Source organism: Petaurus breviceps, unplaced genomic scaffold (assembly GCF_028583685.1).
Source record: "Petaurus breviceps papuanus isolate PSGF00001 unplaced genomic scaffold, PetGlider_PUasm1.0 90633, whole genome shotgun sequence".
In the NCBI taxonomy this organism is placed as follows: Eukaryota; Metazoa; Chordata; class Mammalia; order Diprotodontia; family Petauridae; genus Petaurus; species Petaurus breviceps.
In genome coordinates, this window is record NW_027187293.1 from 8,679,890 (window position 1) to 8,685,657 (window position 5,768).

Consider the following 5,768-nt stretch of genomic DNA (forward strand, 5'->3'; position numbering starts at 1 on the left):
CTGAAACAGAGATAAGGAAGTCTGTGGTCCGCTGACTTCTACTTTCGCCCACAAGCCAGTGAGCTGGGCCACTGACCTAACGTAAGCTTCCTGGAAGTTTGGTCAGTTCTAGTTTCAAAATGAGCAAAGGCGCATCAAGGGAGAAGCAGAAACATGTTATTAGAAATCATCATTACCAAAATAAACAAATCTGCTACTATACAAGAGCTATTCTCTTACTAGAGGCAGGCGGATAGAAAGACTGAAAAGGACAGGATAAGCAGACTGCCCCTTCTTCTCTAACATCCTGGCACCCAGCTCACCCTCTTCCCCCAAGAGTCCCAGGACAGAACCCGGCCCTTTGATCATGGCAGCACCAGCCACCAACCCTGTGCGTAGAAGGAGGTTGTGGAATTATGGGGAACAGTGCACACTTAGCCATCTCAACCAGAAGGGGCCAGTGATCGGACGCCTTAGCAATGAATGGTCTGTCTGTGTGTCTGTCGGTCTTTGTAGTTTGATTTTGTTTGGTTTTTACTGGAGTGGCCCTTGGGACTCTTTGCCATTAGAGCAGAAACAAGAAATTATAATTCACAAATTTTAAACTGTTATATCCCCCCATGATTTGACATTGTATTAACTGCTCTTACACTCCAGTGTTGTAAGATAAAAAGAAGCCTCGAAACGAAAAATATACTTATAATCAGGTATACAGAGATTTTGCTTAAAGAGAATCTAGTTGGAGAGAGTTGTTTTGAGAGACAGCACTGCATACTGGGAAAAACATTGGATTGAAACTGGAACCCTCCCAATTTATTTCTCAATACCTCACAATCTGGCTGTCCACTATTCTCTCCAGGTTCATCAATGAACTTTTAATTGCTACATTTTAATTTCTTAATTAGTTATTAAGATTACTTATTACTTAATAAAATAACATGTTACTTATTTTAAAATTTCTTAATTATTATATGACTGTTGCTATTTTTCCTTTCTTTGTATCCCAATCGCTTAGCACAGTGCCTGACACATAGTAGGACACATAAATAAACATCAGTTACCTGACTGCTACATCCAGTGGCAGTCACTGGTCTTGCTGTAATCTTCACCAACCCCGAATTGCATTGGAATCTTAACTATCACTTTTGGCCAGGGGGCAAGCGCAAAAATACGTACTAGTAGAAAAAAAGCAAGAAACAGAAACACAATGGACTCCAGAATATCAGTGGAAGGAGAACCCAGAACACTGCAAAGTCATTGCTGGGAATGCCACAGCCAGAGGAGGGAGCAGGGAGAGAGTGAGCCACAAAAAAAGCTAGTTTGGCATGGAAGGGGAGGCTGCTAGAAGTGGAATGGCAAGATAGCTATGACAAATACTAATCCCAAGGAGCTTAAAATCTAAATGGAGAGGGGGGAGGAAAGGGGGGGGTAGGTAGGGTAGTTAAATACACAGTGACTATGATATTGTAAGAAGGTAAAATCCATATACAAGTGCAAGGAGGAACAGATCATTTTCACCTGGGTAGTTGGGTAAGGAAAATCTTTCTGGAGATAATGGTGGCTTAAAAGAAACAACTTGAGGGGAACAATGATCTAGTGGATAGTGCCAGACTTGGAGTCAGAAAGACCCAGATTCAAACCCAGCCTCAGACATTTACTAGCTATGTGACCTTGGGCCAAATGTCACTTAATTTCTCTGGGCCTCAGTTTACTTATCCATGAAATGAAGGTGTTGAACTTAGAGAGATCCAAAGTCTTTTCCAGCTCGAGATCTATAATCTTAGAACTTCAGAGGTGGGAACATAGGATTGAATCAAGTGATAAAGCAGACAAGCTAGCCCTGAATTTGTACTTTTGTCCTTCCTGGGAACAAGTGCTACAAAGTATCTCACATTAGCACATCCCATTCCCCATTGGGGACCTTGCTTTACTCTCATTCCTCTTTCAAGTTGCATAGATAGATAGATAGATAGATAGATAGACAGACAGACAGACAGACAGACAGACAGACAGACAGACAGACAGATAGATAGATAGATAGATAGATAGATAGATAGATAGATAGATAGATTTTTTTAAGCAGTTGGGGTTAAGTAACTTGCTCAAATTTACATAGCCAGTCATTTCTGGGTGTGGTGCTAAGTATCTGAGTCTGGATTCAATCCCCCAGGTCATCCTGACACTGGGGCCAGTGCTCTTACTCAGTGAGCCACCTGGCCGCCCCTAAGTTGCGTATGTTTTTTGATTACCTTTTGTGCGCTAGGTGTTCTGAGGATCCAGAAGGAGGCAACGACTATGTTCCAGGGTCACCTAGCCTTTAGATGGGGAAATAAGGCACCAACATGTGACTAGTCAAATGATGGTGAAAGATTTGAATAATTCAGACAACAGAAGAGATGTTGCAAGGCCATATGTGACTAATCGTCAAATGAATTCCACCGAAAAGAACTCACGAGCATTTAGAGGAAGGAGACATTACCATAGGCTAGGATCACTTTCTTGCCTTTCTTTCTCTATCTTTCCTTTCTCTGTCTATCTCTCGGTCTCTGTCTCTCTCTCTCTGTTTCTCTCTCAGTCTATCTGCCTGTCTCTGTTTCTCTCTCAGTGTCTCTCTCTCTCAGTATCTCTGTCTCTCTCTCTCTGTCTCTCTGTCTCTCTGTCTCTCTGTCTCTCTCTCTGTCTCTCTGTCTCTCTCTCTCTCTCTCTCTCTCTCTCTCTCTCTCTCTTTCTCTCTCTGACCCTTCCTTGTTCAAGTTTACTTGCTAAACCCCAACCTTTAACAGTTCTTCTTTCTTTCTTCCTTTCTTGGGAATTTCACTGGTCTTACCTGCTTCTCTGTATTAATCCTCTCCAATCTGGCCAGACTCAATCTCTTTCATTCTATCCTCTTTTCCTAGGTCGGGGTCAACATACCCTATCATGTCTACAAGGATGATACCACCAGAGAAGAATCCTCAAGAAGAGATCCTTCTCCAAACTTCTCTTGTTCCTCACTCTGTCCCTCTTGGGCTTTGGTGTACAGAAAACATACCACATATGCTCCCCTTGAGTCCTGTAGTGGCATTCAAGACACACGGTTCTAGAATCTTGGGCTGCATGTCATAGAATCAGAGAATTTCAGATCTTGGCAAGATCTTGAGAGCTACCTACATTAGAAAAAATCAGAGAAATGGGGATATGTCCTTGAAAGCACGATGCAATAAAAAAGCAAATTAAAAAAAATATTTGGCTTAGAGATATGATAGGAAGGTGGGACCTGGATCCCCAAAAGCCCTAAGACCATGTCTCTGAAAGTAACCCAACTCTCCCCTGCCCCGCACTGTGAGAAAATTTTCCCTTGTTGCAGGCCTAATTCTGTATAGTTCCCTTATCATGACAGACAGGAATACTGACCCAAGGACTCTTTCTCTAGGTGCCTGCCCAAGGAACCTGTCTCCGATGCTTGCCCAAGGGATATGCCTCTAGTAGCTAAATAAGAAAACAAAAACCCTGTCTTTTCTTTCTCAATGTCTGGTATACCCCCTATACTTTCCCATCCATAGCTCCCAAAGACACCTGGACCCTTAGATTACCTAATCAGTATCCCTGGCTTTCCTTTCCCGTGCCCCTTTTCCATATAAAGCCCAGCACCATCCTCAGTTTCTTGCAGGTTCCATAAGGACCCTTGCCTGCTTCTGTTGGCTTATGTTATTCTATGATAAACTGCCTCTTGACTGAAAGATGGCTTGACCGTGTGAATTCATTCCAGGCAACTCTGCCTTGGCATTCTTGGGGTCTGAGAACACCAAAACCTCTTCAGTTAGACTCAGAATTTGGACAGACTCTGGCCAGCTATGTATCCCTGGTAGTTATTTCATCTTTCTTTCTGTGCCTCAGTTTACTCATCTTTAAAATGGGAGTAATAATACTTGTACTACCTACCTCACTGGAAAATACTGCTTTGTATATGTCAAAGTATTAAATTAATCCTAGGAACATGTATTTAGATTTGGACCTCAGGAAGAATCTCTGGGTTGGCCTCAGGGTAATGACTTTTTCAGCCACAGACATTCTTGAAGACTCTCAAAAAAAGAAAGTCACAGAATCTCACTTTTGGAAGGGTTCTCAGAGACATCAAACCCAGACCATGTGTGAACAGGAATCTCGTCAGTCTACAGCATACCTAAGTATCTGTTTAAAGACCTCCCCAACTAGCCCATTCTCGTTTTGGAGAACTCTGATTGTTAGGAAATTTTAATCTACACAAATCAGAAATCTAACCCATGCAGCTCCCACTGCTAGAAAGGTTTGCATGAGAGGAGGAGTATTGATTGATTCATAGACCCTTGAAGTATTAAAGCACGCATTGCTATTTTATTAGAGCACAAGCTTCACGAGGTAGCGGCTATCACCCACTCCACAACAATCCTCTGCCAACACAGCAGACGCCTAGTAACTGCTTGATTCAACAAATAGATCCCTACTATGTGTAAGACACTGTGGATAGAAAGAAAAAACAATAAAGTCTCTTCTCTCAAAGAGCTTAAGCATTTGTCCTAGCGGGATACCACATAGGGGAGAGGGGCTATACTTGTGATACTATTGGTATGGAGAATTCCATTTATCCATGAAAATAGACACCTTCTCTACAATTTATAGGCTTAGAGAACTGACGCCAGAGCTGGTGCTCTGTCCACTGTGCCACCTAGCTGCTCTCCCAATTACATTTTAATTTGGTTTAGCTATGCATGCCATGAGTTTCACATCCCTGCCCTATACCACACTTTAAAATAAATACAAAGAAAAAAGAAAGTAACTTTGAGAGGGTAAAGGTTGAGAAAATGGGGACTTCATGGAAGGTATGATGTGAGAAGTAGCATTTGAATTGAGCATTGAAGGGGGCTAGAAATTCCAAGAAGTATAGGTGAGGAAGGACAGCATTCCAACTCATTCAAGGGTACAACAGGAGATGGAATGTTGTGTACGGAAAGGGAGGAACCAGTAGGGAAGTTTGGTTGGAATGTATAGTTGGTGAGGGACAGTAGTAATGTGAAAGTTATATAGAAAGATGGGCTGCAACTAAATTGTAAAGGGTTTTAAATGACAAACACAGGAGCTTACATTTTAACAATGACAACTGACAATGGCAATAGCAATAACTAGCATTTATAGAGAGCTTTAAAGTTAGCAAAGCGCTTTACTTAATGGTGTTTCATTTGATCCTAAAGGCAATAGGAAACAACTGAAGTTTCTGAGCAGGGAAATGTTATGGTCACTGTTAGAATGATATGTTCCACTTGAAAGTGCCCAAGTATCACCTGGAAGTCTATCCTTGTACTTCTTCCCTTTCCTTCCCCAAGTTACTCATGGGACTACAAGAAAAGAAAAACAACTATGATTCAATATGGTCCACCATTGTTTCCAGTTTCCCCAACAGTAGAGGACACAATACAAATCCTCAGACTGCTGCCTATGACCTTAATTCTTGTATTAAATCAGGAAGTTGGGGGTGGGGGAAGGGATAATAGAAAGAAGGAATGAATCCAGCACTCTCTTCAGCATTCCAGTATCTCCTGTCATTCCTGGCTGTCAGTCAGCATCAGCTAATCTATTGACTATAACAATCACTTAAAATCATCTCAGGTCCATCCAATGCCAAATAGTAGTTGAGCCAATGACATTAGTGGCAACAAGGAGAGGGAGGGGTCTTCTCTTAAGTAAATTCCATGCTTTGCTTCCATTTTTATGTACTCCATAACCTTTTTCCTTCCTTCCTTCCTTCCTTCCTTCCTTCCTTCCTTCCTTCCTTC